An 18,484-nucleotide genomic window follows, 5' to 3' on the forward strand; every position below is an offset into this window, starting at 1 on the left:
TCAAGAAAATATGCAAACAGCAGGTGGTGCCAGCAGCTGGCCCAGCCAAGGAACCCATAAACAAACAGACATCTGTCTTCTAATTTGAAGATAGAATGTACAGTCACTTATGTCAACAAAAGGCTGTTTGCAAAATGTCATCATATATTTTAAGGCGCTAACCACAGTATAACCTGGCTATAACGATAAAGAGTCAAACTCTTTTTTTCTCCTCCCACCCTATGCCAACTTCCCCAGCTTCCTTCCCCAGAGGCAACCAGTTTCTTGGTGTTCTTCCAGAGAGCTTCTATAAAAAGCTACACTCTTGAGCACTTGAGGTGACTCCTTACTCTCTCCTGGTTTCCACATCCTTGTAGTCATGTGGATGGACAGGTCTAGACTGTTCCCAGGTTCAGGCAAAAATGTGCCCTCGCCCCACCCAAGTGGTCTCATCACTGGCTCACTGAGCAATGGAAAGGGAGCCAGCCCCTCTTCTCCTGAAAATATTTATATTACCATTGACAACAAGAAAGGGGACTCTGTGAAATTTTAACCTAAGAATCCAGAATTTAAACATTTTTTCACGCCTCCAGTGAAAGTTCTCTTAGTAAAACCCTCGCAAAGAAGATGTAAGTGCCAACTAGTAAAGGCTCTGGGAAAATTATAATGAAGGCAAAATTTGTTCTTCTTTCTTCTTCCCACCCTCAGCCCTTCCTTTTCCCTTCTCCAAGGTTTTCTTTTACCTCTACCCTCAGGTACGCAGTATAAAGAAATAATCCTTTATACTAGTTCATAAAGAGATGTTAATGAATTAAGTTACTTTTCCCAGGGTATTCGCAATTCCCAGGAGACTCCCTAGGATAATAATTTCAAGGGGTAGAAGAGGGATGGCTGTCCCTTAGGACAAGAATATCAGAATACTCAGGGAGGTGTTAATAATTTAAAAGAAAAAACCTTTGGAAAATTTCAAGTATATACAAAAGTAGACAAAATGGTATAATGCACTCCCATGTGCCCATTACTCAGCCTCAACAGTTATCAACAAGGCCATCTTGTTTCATATATATGCCCACCCACTGCCTCTGACCCCCTCTGCATTATTTTTGAAGCAAATCCCAGGCATTATATTATTTCATCTGTAAACATTTTAGTATGCATTTTTAAAAGATAAGTGTTCTCGGGGCCAGCCCCAAGGGTTCTTTCTTTAACATAGCCACTATGGCAATATTTCACCAAAAAAAGTGACAATAATTATTTAATATTATCATATATCCAGTCAGTGTTTAAGTTTCTGATTGTCTCATAAATGTTGTCTTTTTTTTTAGTACTTTGTTGGTTTAACATGTTCTGCTGTTCTCTATATTTCTCATGAGTAGGTTGTTGGATCTAGAACTTTGATCAGACTTGATTACAGTTGGTATTTTATACTTCCATCAGGAGGCGTATGATGTCTGGTTGTCTTTGATTTTGTGATGGTACCAGCCATTGGTGCTCAATGTCTAAATTTGTTAATTCATTAGACGTTGCATTCTAATTCTATCATAGGGGGTGATATTCTAATTCCATCATTTCTTCTTCACTTACTTGACGGACTATTCCTATAAAGACAAACTTCTCCCTTATCTAAATTTTGGTTACCCAGTGGTACAGTTTGTATAGGAAAAGCAGAATAAATACTTGATTCTCTCCCTTCATTTACTAATTTTCAATACAATCAATTCACTAGATCTTCCAATTGTGACTAATCAACTCTTCGTTTTTTATTTTTAGTATGATTATGAACTCACAGAGTTGTACAAATTGATGTGTTTTAATCCCTTGCAAACATTATGGTGTATATGGTTTGAAAAAGCTTATTTGATATATAGCTTTGTATTTGAAAAGACAAACAAACCACTTTCTAATGCAAACTACAGAAAGTAAGCAGAGGTCTAGCTGAGATTCTCAACAGAGAGGGGTCCAAGCATGCCTTGAGAATACAGATCATACTGGAGATGTTTGAGTTTTGAAACTTATGGGATAACATGTGATAACGAGGGCACATGGATTCAAGATATGTTGACGGGGAGCCATAGGTGATCCAAGGGTATGACTCTGTAATGGTGAAAGTTCAATCACCTCAGCTACTGATTTGGAAAGATTCTGGGGAAGGCGTGTGTGCGCCCACGCATCTGTCTCCTCCTAGAGGCCTTAAATCAGACAGTTTCCTCCATAGGAGACCAGCTCCTCCACATGTATACACATGCGTCTATGTACATTCCGAAGCAATCCAGCCTCTCCCTAAGAGTGCTGGCAGAAATCAGTCTCTCACTACCCTTATCGTGAAATAAGCTTATTTATTTATTCAAAAAAATATTTACTAAACACCTGGTGTGCCCGGTGCTATGCTAGCAGCTGAGGCTAGGAGAAAGAAGAAGGTCCACTCCAGCCTCTTCAAGGAGTCTGCAGTCTTGTCCAGGCGTGGATGAGTATACAGATGATTACAATACACCGTGATAAATGCTGAACTGATAAATGCTGAATGCTAATGAAGCAGCGAGGACCACGTTTTGGGGCCGAGGAGGGGGAGGTTGGGGGAGGAGGAGGGGATCCCCCGTTGAGCATTTATCAATCAGTCACATTCATTGAACATTAGTATTGAACTCAAAATTGGTCTAGATTCTAGATCTTAGGCTGTATGCGTTGTTTCAGCTGACTTCACGAACAGCATGTGTATGTGTTCAAGACAGGATATGAGGGATATAGGACAACAGGAAATTAGAAAGCTGTGTAGTCATCGGATTCCTCAGCATTTATTGTGTATGGAGCAATAAGCTTTCTAGGTGGAGCACATTTTAGAAAACGAGATTATTTCTGAGAAAAGAAAAACTTTGTAACGCACTGAAATACACTCTACATAACACAGAAATGTAAAATATTATTTTATAGAGTTCCTACCCTTTCTGTTCATCTGTACCCATAAGAAGAACTCATCGACAAATCCAGAGCCTGGCTCATAGTGACCTTTAATAAATGTTTCCTCGGGTTTATCAAAGACTGATTTACGTTGAGTCTAGCCTAAAACTGAAATATTTTATCAGATTATATTAATCTGAGAACAAGCCTAACATGCTATGCTCCCTCTAGTGGAATATTAGTATAACTACACCCTATTTTTCATGTTTCCTGACAAAGGCTCAGCATGCGTACATTCATTCAACTTATCAAACATTTACCAAACAGTTACTGTGTTCCAGGCATGACGTGAGGCATCAAGGATTTAAAAAGCTCAGACCTCAGACTTTTCCCTTGAAGATCTCATAGTCTAGTCGGGGAGACAAAGCAATTAACAAATAATTACATTGTCATGGGCTAAAAGCTGTATTAGAAGGATGGTTCTAGGAGCCCAGAGGATAAAGAAACTCATTCTGCTGAGAGGGGAGCTGCACAGAGGATGTGCTGAGTCAAGGTTGAACAAGTAGGGAAAGAACCTTCCAGGGAGAGAGAATAGCAGGAGCAAAGGTGTAAAGATGTGCTTGGAGAACTGCACAGTGGTCCATGTGCTGGGATGGGCGGGTGGGGGACGAGAGGTTGGAGAGGCAGGCAGGTGAGGAGGCAGTCCATGGAAGTCCTTGCATGCCTCGCTGGGGAGGTTAGGCCGGATCCCATATAAGGTGAGGAGCCATTAGAAGATTTCAAGCAAGGGAGTTACGGGATCAGATTTGGACTTGAGAGAAATCACAACGATGTCTGGTATGGGTGACAAGGTTATTAAATCTTCCTTTCTGATGCCTCCTCTGAGCAGTTAGTTTGCTATTGATTCTAATGGAGACTTTTTCATACTTTTACTAAATGCTCCCTTCCACTCCTCAACATTTCTTGAAACTAGCATCTCAAGTCTCTCCTGATAGAATCATCCTAAGTGGAGACTGCAGTGAATTCAGTTTATGAAATCCACGTCACCCATGCTAGTTCCTATGCAGGGCCTGGTTACAACATGAGGGAACCAACTGAGCCAACTGAAGGGTCTTGCTCCCCATAGCTGTTCATTTCTTCTGTTCTCCCTTTGTCCCTGTGGCCTCAGAGACCCTGCATCCCTCTGCCTGACAAATGTCGAGATCATTTAATTCACTTATTAAGCTTGAGATTTTTATTAGACATCCAAGTAGAGAGATCCAAGAGGTAGTCAGATATGCATGCACATCTGGGGTCCAGGGGAGAGCGCCAGGATGCTGGGAGACTCATGCGTGTCTGGGAGTGGCCAGTATGTGAAAGAGACAGAATGAGATCACCTAGTGTAAATATAGAGAAGAGGCCTGGGAACTGAGCCCTGGGGCCCTGCAAATTTAGGAGGCTGGGGGGATGAGGAAGAACCAGCAAGGTGACTGAGAAGGAGCAGCCATTAGAGGAGCAGGAAAGCTGGTTTTGTCTTCCATTTACTGACTGATCCTTCTTAGGAAAGGCAGGTATACAAAGGGGCTAAGACTGAGGGGACTGGACTCAGGTGGATCCAGATTCAAACCTCAGTCACACATGCACCTCTGCACACTGGGCATATATTGAGTGCCAAGGGAATTTATGTGCAAGAATGAAACAAAAGCCCTGGCCTCAGGGAGCTCACAGTGCAGAGGGAGGGAGCAGTCCTGTAAGCCGATGGTTCTCCATTACATCACAACATGACAAATTCTTTAATACAAGTATGAGCCATGCACGGAAGGAACAGAGAGGAGGAGTGATTAATCCAGCCTGTGATGGCCTGACTTAAATGTGATGCAGCTTGTCTCATTTGTCTTTTACATGCCATCTTGCCCACGAAAATCACGACGCTTCTAAGGCCCACCAATCAATCTATGTGACAACTTATGAGAATTTTTTTTTCTTTTGGAGAAAAGAAGTGGAAAAAAATCCTCGGGGTATAGATTGTGGTCCTACTTTTCGAAAAATGAAGTTACGAATTACCATCTTGAATGAAATTGAGTCTTAATTGCTTATTAGCCCAACAGCAGCTGCTGGTATGTTCTCCCATTTCAACTGTTACCAAATCACTCCCCAGTGTAGGCTTACACGTTGCAGGCTTAACTGCCGAGCCTATTGCGTCTGGTGTGGTAGGCTTCAGTGATCTTCATGTTTTTCCTTGGGCGATGATTTACCTTCCATTTGGGGAGCAGCTTTTCGTCTTCAAATAGTGAAGCCTCAAGAACATCAGCCTTTTTCATATTTAACAACCATCTATTTCTCATGAACAAGATTTTCTAGGATCTTCTTGTGCTTTTTATGTCTTCTTGTTTCTTCTCTATGCATTCATTCTGGTTAGAACTAAAAGTTTTAGAAACAAAATGTATAACTAAAAATGTCCTTTCATGAGTTTCTTGTAAATTTTTGCACTGAAAATTCCATGGAGGCAGATTGCAAAGCTGTTTGTAACTCAGTGTTGAGCACAGTGGAGAACTACCCTTATTCTGCAAACTTTTAGCTCCTCCAGCTCTGCCTGAAGACACAACTAGGAATTTTGGAGCCAGACAAATGTTTGGATCGTTGTGTCCTCCAATCCTAAAGTAACTGTAATTGCAGCCCCTTAATAGCTGGGGTGGATGATAGGATATGTTTTGGGGAAAGGGCAGGTTCTAGTGGAAAGGGAGATGAAGGCAGCCTGGGGAAGGGTTGAGCATTGTCAACTGGGATCCAAGGAGGACATTTTTTTCAACCACACAGGAATATACCCTGGAATCGGTGTTTGCTCTTCAGAGAACAAAAAGAGCTTGAAAAATCATTAAAACATAAGAAAGTCGGAAAATTACATATTCCTGATTTAAAAATGAAGAAAACACTAGCCTTTCCTCTTAGAAAAGATAGTTAAGTTTTATTTCCTAAGTAGGGTGTATTAAGTGAAGAATAATCATTTTTCAAAGTTGTCCCTGTGCTTTAGCCTTTAATTAAAAGGACTGAATTTCTTTTAATATAAGAATCCCAGTGACACCAAGTACAATGGACTCAATGTTTGTGTCCCCTCAAAATTCATATGTTGAAATCCTAACTCCCAATGTAATAATATTTGGAGCTGGGGCCTCTGGGAAGTGATTAGGTCATGAGTGTTGAGCCTCATGAATGGAATTAGTGCCCTTATAAAAGGGACTTCAGAGAGCTCCTCACCCCTTCCACCATGTGAGAACACAGCAAGAAGAGGGTCTTCTAAGAACCAGGAACCAGGCTCTCACCAAATCTGTCAGTGCCTTGATCTTAGACTTCCCAGCCTCCAGAACTGTGAGAAATAAATTTCTGCTGTTTATAAGCCACCCAGTTTATGATATTCTGTTATAGCAGCCCAAATGGACTAAGACAGCAAGCTTCTACATGCATAGATTAGTAGGAAGTCCAGTCTTCTCCCTGGTTTGGCCAAGTCTTTCGATGAGTCTGACACAATCCAAAGGGTCAGTTCTGGTTACACTCCTCTTGAGTAGTCACTGCTGAAGCCTGGCTGTGCTCCAGGGGGCCAGAGCAGACATTCTCCCCCTCCCTCTCCTTCCCCACCCCCAGCTTCCCCCAATTTGTTATACTCAGCCCCAGGCATGCCATGCTAGAACTAGCTCCCAATGGTATAGCTCTTTAGGGTCCAAACTTTTCAGTTGACGAGGGCATAGCCATGTCCCTAGGCACTCCCATAGTGTCAAGCTGGATGGGTCGGAAGGAGGTTTCAGCATCAGCCTCATGCTGTTCCCAGAGCCTGCTCTCCCCTCTGATGGGCTCTAGGCCTTAGGTCACTGGTCCACATTCTCCCCTATCTTATGATGAAGGTCATTTCAGTGACCTCATCACATCTGGCTGTCATTGAGCCTTTCTCAGGGCACCCCTGGTTCATCTGATGTGTTCTGGTAACTCTGAATCTCAAAGAGACTAGATCAAAATACTCAATATGAGCCCTTATTTTTGTTGAGCATTACTTGTTGTCTAAGCACAAGTTCCTATTAAATTAAGGACCAATATAAAGGCATTAAAGACAGATTCTGGGTGACAGGGAAATTTTATCACTTCTTGCTAATTTGATATCATCAGAGTCTAGAGTCTAAAATTCTTGAACTTTTGGCCAGTTTGAGCAGAGGTCTCACACTGAGAACAGTAACCATGTAGAACATTTCTATAAGTTTTGACAGTCACTTAACAGGCCAGATAAAAACCATTCTGTAGGTATGCCAGGAAACCCCAAAGCTGTCTGCTAAGAACCTTGGGAAGCCAGAGAGAGACAGAGATGCTTCTTTGGCCTATCACAAACAGATTAATTTGGCACAACCCAATTAGTAATGCTGAGTATCTCCTCTGTGCTAGACCTTTATGGAATGAAATGCTGTGGCTCTTCCTGTGGAAGACTTGATCACCTCCTTGGAGAAAGCAGAAGGATGCACTCCTAGAAATAATTAAGACAACAGACTATGTATAGGGCCTCTGGGCATGACATTTAGCTGCCCTGGTTACCACTGTGTGACCAGCTACCTTCAGAAGGAAATGGTTACGTGTCCTCCCACATGGTCACTCGGCACAGCAACAACCCAATTCTTGGAATCAAGGAAGAGTTTTCTCCTAGTGTCAGGGCATTTGGGTTGAGAGTTGAGATGGCAGCAGCTGGCATCTCTTCTGTCTGGTCCAGAGCTAGGGTAGAAACAGTAGTTTCAAGCTTTACAATTCACCAGATATTTTCAACCCAGGAAAGTAGGTACAGACATGTCCCAGGAGATGGTGGTTATTGTGCTTGGAGAGCTGTGTGCCTTGTCATGGTGAAGAATCATCTGAAAAGGTAAAAAAAAAAACAAGTCTAAGTCAGGATAGGTGGGAACAGGGACTGGGGCTGGCAGGGAGATCTACCCCAGCATTGGATTAGAAGAGGCTGGCCATCTCCTGGGAGAGTGAGGTAGGTATTTCTGACAAGAAATGAAGTCCTCCAGTTTTCTACAGGGCTATGAGAAAAATTGCTCTTAATTATGTTAATTACAATAGCAGAGCACTTCATTTCTCAGGAGAGCGTTTCAACTTCAAAGGGGCTCCAGGATGGAGCATTTATGGTTGACATGAAAGTCTCTGGGGTTTCAGAATTGAAGTCGGAGGAGCCCTAGCTGTGTGGGCTGGGGCGCCTGGTGGTGGCCTGGAAAAGCATTGCCCAAGGAATTCTCTTGCTTCAGGGTGGGGAGCAGGTCAAGGCAGGGATATGTGTCCAGAAACTGGCCCTTGTCTCCTTGAAATTGGAGAGGGAGAGGGTGAGAGTGTCAGCCACAGTCAGTTCTCCCGAGACCTGACCCTTTATACTGGTGTTACCAGATAAATACAGGACACTCAGTTAGATTTGAATTTCAGATAAACAATAAACACGTGAATGCACTAAACAATTATTTGCTTACACACACACGCAGCCCATGTGCCATCAGAGGCTGGGCTTCCTACCTGATGGACTCCTACCTGAGAGGTCAGCAAGTCGGGACGTGTTCTCCCAGGGCCACAGGGAACAAGCGCTCTCCAGACCTGCCCAGACACAGCCTCTTTCCCACCCGCACGTGGGAATGTGAGCAAGTCCTCCTCTCAGCTCTCTAGGGGCTGGAAATCAGGGGTGGCCCGCTAGGCAGACAGTCCCGCCTTCCCAACTCCTTTATTTGCCTTGGATTTGGTAATGAAACAGCCTCAGGAATGGAATGTTTAAAGCTTCCCAACCCAACTTTTTCCCATCTTTCCTTCCTTACACCCTGACATCCACCGCACCACTTTGTATCTTAAGGGAGAAAATTGTGGCCACTCGCCCCCGTTGTCCCCAACTGCTGGGATAGAAATTCCTCTGTGACAAAAACCAGAGAGAAATGGTCACTGAGCTGAGCTGAGCTTCCTGCCTAGGCGGTGGAATCCAGGCTGCCAGGACAGGTCTGGGCCTGAACTAGAAATGCCGCTGGTTTCCCCGGGCAGGGCGGGAAGGGAAGACATGCTGGCACTTGCCACAGCACAGAATAGTAACTGGCGATGCTGTTCTGAACCAGAGCGAAACTCTCGGGGCCTCCAGACACTGACGTACTTAGAGAGGTTCCCAGGCCCCTAAAGCTCCAGATCCGGCCCCTGAGCTCAGTCAGTCAGGGTCAAGGACAGAGCACGTTGCCTTCTTCATGCCCCCAGGACAGACAGATGGTCACGCACATTCACATCCTGGGATATTCCTTCAGGCCTGTGGGCAACATTAACATTCCGAAGCTCCGGTGCCCCTCCGTGACCTAATGGAAAGGGCATGGAGTCAGACAGATCGGGCGGGCCCAGCTTCCTACTCACCGTTTACCAGCTGAGTGACCCTGGATAAGACTCTTTTAAAATTAAATTAAAAAAAAATCCCCCGTGTACTTGAAAATAAAACCCTTTAAGGAAAATAGATGTGTGCAAAATGAACCTGGTTGGGTGGCCAGCAATGCCGTGCAGGGGATTCCTGTACAGAAGGGAGGGCACTGAGCCACGATTGTTCCTTCAAATATGAGATGCTGGAAAGATTCCCGAAAAGCTAACATTGGTAAATTACTCTTAGAATTATATTGGGGAACAACAACAACTTTCCCCCGTGAATTGTAATAGTTGATAAAACATGTGTTTCCTTCCCTCCTTATCCTTTCTTAATAAATGAAACGTGTATGAATATATGAATAAAGTATGACATACTCAGTTCATGGGCATCATTCAAATCATTACCTGCCAGTTATGGAAGCATGTTGAACACTGAACAATAAAAATTTATTGACTGACTAACTAACCTACTGTCTGATTAGAGGAAGAGAGGAAGGAAGGAAGGATTGATTTTATGTCAACTGGGTAGATCTTAGTAGAAATCCTGATTCTTATTCAGAAGCCTCAAACACTGGTATTCTATTTCCCCAAATCCTCCTTCACTGGCTCTACTATTTTCCCACCTCCTTCCATTTCTATTTATGCAGCAGCCACGCCCAGCTCAACTAATAATGTTTTGTAAATAGTGAACTAGAACAGAAAGAGCTTTGAAGCTACGTGGCTACTCCAAGGGATGTAGTTGGCCAGGCACCTGATGAGCAAAGGCCCGGTGGGTCCTTCTTTGGATTTGAAAGACCCAGAAGAAATTGCTACTGCCAACAGCTCAACGTTATGCAGATGTCACCACGCTGGGGAGGGACAGGTGGTGTGTGAGCTGCCCCGTCTCTGATTCCTAGGTCTGAACAAAATAAGAGGGGAAAAAGCAGTCCCAGAGAGTGGGATCAGAAGTTTCCCAGGAGCTTAAAGCTAGGTGGAGCCACACACAGGCTGTTGGCAATATGTGGAGACAGCCCTGGGATGCGGGGGTGGGTGTCAGAGTCTGATGAAGAGCTGTTTCTACTCTTATTCATCTCTCTTATGAGTCATTTTGTCTATTTTGAAGTTCAGAATTTGAACTGCAACCTGAGCATGGCCGATTCCCATGTAATCTATATCCTCTGTGAGCCTCGGTTTCCTCAGGCATAAAGTAGAATTACTAACAACTAACCCATTCATATGCATTTAGCAAATGCGTATTGGATATCTACTGTGTGTCAGGCCCTGTGGCAAGCACTGAGAACACGGTAGAAACAAGACACACAAAATCCATGTTCTCCTGGAACTTATTTATGCTCCAGAGAAGAAGCCCCCAAACGGCAGCTCCTGTGGGGGGTTTTATATGGTTCATGTAATTAAATGTTTTTTTTTTTTTCCTGAGGAAGATTCACCCTGAGCTAACATCCGTTGCCAATCTCCCTCTTTTTGCTTCGAGGAAGATTTGTCCTGAGCTAACATTTGTTGCAATTTTCCTCTATTTTGTATGTGAGCCGCCACCACAATGTGGCCACTGATGAATGGCATAGGTCCATGCCTGGGAACTGAACCCAGGCCGCCAAAATGGAGCACGCCAAACTTAACCACTAGGCCACAGGGCCGGCCCCTAAAATTTTTAAAAAATTTGTTGCAAACATGAGAATTTGGAAGATTTTACATTAAAATCTAGATTTCCCAGTGGCATAACTGGGACTGTCTCTGTATAGCAACCATCAGCCAGAACTTAGTGGCTGCTTCCTTTAAAAGGAAAGCATGCTCTCCACGTAGCTGCAGTCCTCAGCATTCCCAAACACTCTTACCTTGTTCAACCTTAAAAAACATTTTTGTTTATTTGTTTACCTAAAACCTTTCAATGCTCCCTCACGGTAAAGAAGAGAAAGTCTGGCTGTTTGATAGGACATTCAAGGCCTTCCAGATATGTTCCTTCCTAATCCATCCCTACAAATGCTACACTCCAGCAAACTGCAGTTTCCTGACTATTCCGTGTGGTACCTCTGAACGTTTGCAATGTTATTCTCTTTGCCTGAAGTGTCTTTCGCTTTCATTTTTCTATCCAGAAAACTGATATTGATCTTTAAAGTTCATCTTAAACATCCCCCTCCCCCTTTGTGAAGACTTCTGGTGAGGAAGTGTCCAGAGGGTCACATGGTCTAGAGACCCTCAAAGTTGCAAATGGTCCCCTTGAGAACAAAGAGCCATCAACTGTTCTACATCTCATGGTTGGGCGCAGGGTCCTTCCAATTGGTGACAATTTGTAAAAACTCCTCAGCTTTCCCAATAAATGGGGACAAAATATAAACACTAAATAAGATAATGTCTGTAAATGAAATTGAATAATACATAAAAACATTCGAATGTAGTTATTGATGCTTAATAAGTAGTAGCTATTATTTCAGTTTTTATTATTATTAATATTTCAAGTGGAGGCAGCCTCATCAAAGATGGTAGGTCGGGAGCTGCAAAGCACGTGCAGGGGAGAAGAGGCTATTAGGGCTGTAGGGTAGTGGAATGGTAAGAGATGTGGTTGGAAAAGTAGGCTAGGGCCAGAAAGGGGCCTTCCAACTGGTCTGCCTGCTTGGCCCTTTTCTCCATTCTCCCTTAAACACAGCAGCCACAGAGATCCTACAAAACAAGTCACCCATGTCACTCCTCTACTCAAAAGCCCCTAGTGGTTCCCTAATACTCTCAGAGTAAAAGCTGGTCATTATCTCTCAGACCTCACATCCCAGCACTCTCCCCTCACTCCTCACTCTGCTGCAGCCACTGAGCCTCATTCTGACCTCCCTGCTCATCCTTTAACAAGCAAGCATGCTCTCACCTCAGGGCCTTTTCACTTGGCAGCCCCTCTTTCTGGAATGATCTTCCCTCTGCTACAGGGCTCCCTCCATCACTTTTATTGACCTTAAACAAACAGACATCAGTTATTTCTCCAGCAAAATATGGGTTTATTTGGGATCAGCAAAGAATTGCAATTCAGGGTCTGCAACCATGGTGAGCCACATCCGTGTGAGTCCCACAGCAGCAAAGGGAGGAGAAACTCCTTTATAGAGGGAAGAGGGAGTTGGGAGGGCTGTTGTAAACAGAAGTCAGAGTGTAGTGGCTTTTCATTGGCTGAGTTGTGACAGTCTCTCATTGGCTGAGCTTCTTGCTGGTCAAGAAGACAAAGTCTTTCTTTTTTCTGTGGGGCTCTGCGATGGAGGTACGGTTTGAGAACTCTCCCCTTTGGCCTCCTGACTCCATTTTAATGAGGTTTCTGTTTATTCATTTCTACACTTTCTCAGATCTCTACTCAAAGGTCATCTTCTCCCTGATGAGTCTACCTAAATTTTACTTCTCCCCTGCTCCCTCCCTTTCCTAACCTCCTTCTGTTGCCTGGTTGTTCCTCTTAGAACTTGCCACACACTAACATGCTTTACTTTTTTTTTTATATAATTTTATTTATTTATTTTTCCCCCAAAGCCCCAGTAGATAGTTGTATGTCATAGCTGCACATCCTTCTGGTTGCTGTATGTGGGACGCAGCCTCAGCATGGGCGGAGAAGCGGTGGTGGGTGCATGCCCGGGATCCGAACCGGGCCGCCAGCAGCGGAGCACGCGCACTTAACTGCCAAGCCACGGGGCCGGCCCTGTGCTTTACTTCTTTTGCTTATTTATCTTGTTCGTTGTCTGTCTCCTCCACTAGAATATAAACACCACAAGAGCAGAAGTTTTTATCTGTCTGTCTTGCTCACTGCTGTATCCTCAGCACCTAGAACAGAGCCTGGCACACAGTAGATACACAATATACATTTGTTGGATAAGTGAATAGTTTCTTGATTCAATAAACATTGGGAAATCACAGAATGTTTTTGAGTAGGAGAATGAATGGATCAGAATCATCGAGGGCTGTAGCATAGATTAGAGTGGGGCTGGCAACTGGGGGATAGAGGGTGGTCACAACAGTAGAAGGACACGTAGTGAAGGTTTAAACAGAGGGCTTCAGTAGGAATTGAAGAAGATGATAGGAGGCAGTAAGTTTCACGACGACAGGGATTTTGTCTGGCATATCGTAGGCATTCAATAAATATTTACTGAATGATGCATTAAAGAATGATGTTTGCGGGCCGGCTCCGTGGCTTAGCGGTTAAGTGCGCGCGCTCTGATGCTGGCGGCCCGGGTTCGGATCCCGGGAGCGCCCTGAGGCACCACTTCTCGTCCAACGTGAGGCCGAGTCCCACGTACAGCAACTAGAAGGATGTGAACCTATGACATACAACTATCTACTGGGGCTTTGGGGGGAAAAAACTGAATAAATAAAATCTTTAAAAAAAAAAAAAAAAAAAGAATGATGTTTGCATGTCATGTGGGATGGGCCCAGGGCTCTGATCTGCGTGTCTGTCTAAGAAAAGATCTGAACTCTTTTTGCTCCTGACTCTGGAGTTTTCCTGGCCAGGGGTCACGTGAGATCAACATATATATATTTAATGTATATCTTCCCTTCCTTCCTTGATTGGGCTAACACTCTACGACATTTAATCACCTTTTAGTCCGTGGCTTAGCTCAGGCAAAACTGGGGTTTAGGGTGTAGGAACTGAGGTGGGGTTCAAGCTGTAGGTGTCTGGAGACAGAGACCAGATTGAGTGACCTTTTTGAATGCTATACAACTAAAGTTTTAGGCAATGTGGAGAAATTAGTGTAGAAGGGAGCCCAAAGGACTTCTCTTGCCAGTCCGGAGCCACTCAAGAGAGTAGAAATCCCTGTGGACACCATCTTTACCTTTTCTGCAGAACCACAGGTTATTGGATAGGAGGCTAATCTAGGTTGAGGCTGGGTGCGTGGTAGAGGGGTAGAGGGGTGGAGGGGTGGAGCGGTGGGGCTGCTACTTAGTCAAAGAACCACTCATTTATTCCCCGTTGTCTGCGCTTTAGTTAGCCACATCTCAAAGGAATAATTCACTAGGCTCTGAGATCCACACCTGTACCTTGCCCCTAATCTAATTAGCAGAAGTGAGATGCTTCATATCCTCCCTGCCTCAAGAATAAACACATAATAACTTATTTCTGAATTCTGCAGGTTTTTGTTAAGTGAATGCCAGGTGCCCAGAACTGTGTCAGATCCTTGCCTAAAGATGGGAGGGTGCAGCAGTAGAGAAAAATGACATTTGATGGGACCAATTATTGCTTTCCTTATTTAATTTAATCCTCTGGTCAATCCCTTGAAACAGGCAGTATCCTCATGCACGAGATGAGTAAACTGCGGTCCAGCTAGCTTATACGACTAGGAATTGAGAGAAGGGAAATTTGAGACAAGTTTTGATTCATTCCAAAGCACAGGTTGCTTTTCTGAGGACATCAGTGCTGTCTCTAGAATTTAATGATAGAACTAGGACTTGTTAGAACTAGAAGGTGATCGTGAGATTTGCTCTGCTCCTTCAGATAAAGGGGCCCAGGCTCAGATAGCAGTAGTGACAAGCTCTGCTGTCACTGAGTGCCAAAGAAAGGTCTGACATTCAGGTGTCCCAACTTCCAAGTGCTCTTCCTTTAAAAAAAAGTAATGATAATAATAATATTTTTCTTAAATATTATGTGTATCTGCTTTAGAAATCAAATAGTACTGAAAGCTTTATAACCAAAACATCAGCCCTGCCCACTCCTTATTTTTGTTGAAATAATATTTCATCTCCTAATATTTTTGTTGAAATCTCTCATCCCTTCTTATCTCCCCTCCCATGATTTTCATCCTCTCTTGACCTTGTGAGTTAATATCTTTTTTAATTCCTTCATCGTCATTGTAGTGGAGTGTTTGGGGGAGAGAGAAGAGATAAAACACCTTTGGTCAATCAGTCTTAGTGAATAGAAGTCCAGTTTCTTACCACAGTGCCCCTAAAAGATTCTGTATCTCTAGACAACTCATTTTTCTGAAGTCCACACATTGTCCAGTGCTCGTGTAGTTTACCTTGAGCCTAGCCCTGTGCGAGGAGCTCCTGCCTCACAAGAGTTCCTGTCTGGCCTGTGCCCTGCTGCCCTCAAGGACTTGACTGAGGCCTGGAGACAATGATTTGACAATGATTTACATGAGGAAACAAAGAGCAGATAACAGTAGTGATGATCCCTTCTGTCCACACACAGCACTTGAACAATTTCAGATAGCTTTCATATCCACGATCTCACTTCACAGCAGCATATCGTCACAGGATAGGTTGTTTGGTGCTGACTGTGAAGTCAAAATCAGGACACTGCTCTATCCCCACAGGGCAGCATATTTGAAATCAGGACTGTGAACCCTCACATTCATGGTAGTTGTAGTTTCTTATTTGGTTCTTTTGTCTGCAGGGCCACTGGAAGCTTCCTTTGCAGGTGAGATGGAAGTGGACTCTCAGACCGGCACTGAAATGGAGGAAGAATGGAGGGAGGGCATCCAGGCGGCCGCTTACTTCCCAGTGATTTACTGGGCCTTATTTTTCCCCCTCCTCCTCCCACACAGATCCAAGTTTGGAATAAAGAGAGCTGCTTCTCTGAGAACACTTACCAGTGCTCAGCCTGGTTCGAGGATAAAAAGAGAGTCAGAAACGAATAATTCTGAACACTTTAGTGGGGAATTCTTCTAAAGTCCCAAACCAAAATCTGTTTCATTGCCTGGGTTGGAAAGTACGATTCATTATGAATTTATTTCTGCTGCAACTTCTGCTGCAGAAATCTCGATGATTATAGGATTTGGATCACATTCTGGGATGTCGTCTTTGGAGCGTAGGGGGACAGAGGAAGGGACAACAACCAATGTTTGTTACAATTTAGGCTGTAGTTTAGGCAATGTGTTAGGCTCATCTGTAGCTCTGGTACCTTGAAATACTTGGATGGAGCCAGAGATACATCAGGGTGGAGAAAGGATTTGGGGTAGCCTGATGGGCTCCAGAATGCCTCCCAGAAGGCTGATTGGAGTCTGAGTTCCTCTGAGAGAGCACAGAATTGGATTGTTTAACCTGATGTCACCACCACCTCTTCAGCAGCCCCACCAACATGCAGCCCAGTCTCAGAGATTATTTACTGTCACTGACTCCAGGGACATTAAGCTCTCCACTGTACTGAGCCATTGGGAGAGTTCCCAGTTGCCCTGCCCTCTGCTCTGCCAAGAAGAGAGTGGGATTTGGGTCACATGGCTTTATTGTCATATGTCTGATATTGCAGAGGCAAAAGCCTTGGGGTGGTGAAAGAGACTCCTCCTCAGCCAGTAAGAGCTGCCTGGGAGCAGGAGAGGGGAATTCCCCGATTCCCTGTAGTTGTGAATCAGGGCCCCTGTGCTGAAACATACATCCCACTGTCTGAAACTCAGACTCACAAGTGAGTCAGCAATGCCCCACCTGAGCGGGGATGGCAGGTAAAACAATCTGAACACCACAGGCCCAAGCCACACTGGGGATGTCTGAATCCCTAGAGAGCTCATTTGAGAACATGGAACTGACTCCTCTAGAGCCTTGGAGGGGCTCACAAGATGTTCTTATTCCACAGACCAAGCAGATGAGGTGTGTCTCAAGCAAAGAACACGGGGTGGCCTACTGCCATGTCTTGAAGAACCAGGAAGTTTCTCCTGATCTCTACCTTAATTCCTCTTGCTTTGTCCCCTTTTATTGATTCTTCAGTAGAGTGACACAAGAGCTGGGACTTTGTTTAGTTCACCATAAATCAATAGTGCCTTAAATACATGGGTGATTTTTTTTTTTTTTTTTAAATATTTAACAACCAGCGCAGCACCAGTCAGAATAGACTCTGGCTGGGGTGCTGAGCAGGGTCTAAGTGGAAAGAGCCCTGGGCTTGTGTTCTCTTCTTGGCTTTGTGGCTAATTTGCTATGTGACCTTGAGCAAATCACTTGACCTCCTTGGGCCTCAGTCTTCTCACATACAAAAAGGGGGAATTTGGACTAGAGATTGCAAACTCATATGCCTATAGGGTCAGGCAATTAAAGTAAATGAGTGAGTCCAATAGGGTCGGGTTGTCCTGACTGTTACATGTGGACTCCCTTTAAATGGGCAGCTGTTGCCAGGTGGAACTGCTGGCTCAGGCTGTCCAGAACATTTGACTCTTCAAGAGATGCTGAGTATCTGGATGTTTATGTGAAATCTCCTGGTGTTTAAAATACTGTGTGGGTCAAACAAACCTCTCTAAGTCAGTTTCACCCCTAGACTAGAGGATTTGAAGGGCTCTCCCAGCTTGAGTTTTCTGATTCTAAAATATGTGTCTTCTAAAGATTTTTAACAAATCACCTTAGTTATGGGGATTTCAGCTGGTGCAGAAGTGAATGCATGTGTGTGGGCTCATACTTGTATGCCATTGGGCTTTTGGCTCTCCTCAAATGACACTCTCCTGGTGGTCTTCCTGCATCCCTCACACACACCTACAATGGACTGTTTGCTCGGTCTCAGGAGCCCAGCCCTGCGCCAGATGGAAAATGCTGCTTGTCCAGTGAGCTCATCAGCAGTAAGGAGCTGGCTGTGCTGACAAGATAGCCCTTCCCCTGTGTGAAGGGAAGAGTGGCCACAGCAGTGGCTGAGCAGAGGCTGGCTGAGTTACGCTCAGGCACTTGCTGCCTTCCCAGGACTTTGCTGGCTATGTCCCTAAGCTGAATTGGGACTAGAAATCAAGTCCACATTATTACCAATCTGGAGCTCTCCAACCTGCCTGTATTAGCTTGCTAGGGCTACCAGAACACGGTACCACAGACTGAGTGGCTTAAACAACAGAAATTGATCATGACAGTTCCAGGGGCCAGAAGTCCAAAATCAAGGTGTCTGTAAGATTGATTCCTTGTCAGGACTTTGTGGGAAGAATCTGTTCCAGGTGTCTCTCCTTGGCTTGTAGATGGCCCTCTTCTCCCTGTATCTCTTGGCATCATCTTCCCTCTATGCCTTGCTGTCTCTGTGTCCAAATTTCCCTTTTTTATAAGGACACCAGTCATATTTGATCAAGGCCCAACCTAATGACTTTATTTTAATTAGATTAACTTTGTAAAGATTCTTCCTCCAAGGAAGGTCACATTCTGAGATACTGGAGGTTATAGGACTTCAACATCTGAATTTAGGGGGGACACAATTCAACCTATAACACCACTCTTTCAAGGTCTCTCACTCATTGCTTTAAACTCCAAAACCTAAGTACCCTGCTCATACTCCTTCTTACCTGTGACACCTCAGTGCTTCAGGGTCTCATGTATTGGTACACAGCTCGCT

Source organism: Ceratotherium simum, chromosome 2 (assembly GCF_057802395.1).
Source record: "Ceratotherium simum simum isolate JZ-2026a chromosome 2, ASM5780239v1, whole genome shotgun sequence".
Lineage (NCBI taxonomy): Eukaryota > Metazoa > Chordata > Mammalia > Perissodactyla > Rhinocerotidae > Ceratotherium > Ceratotherium simum.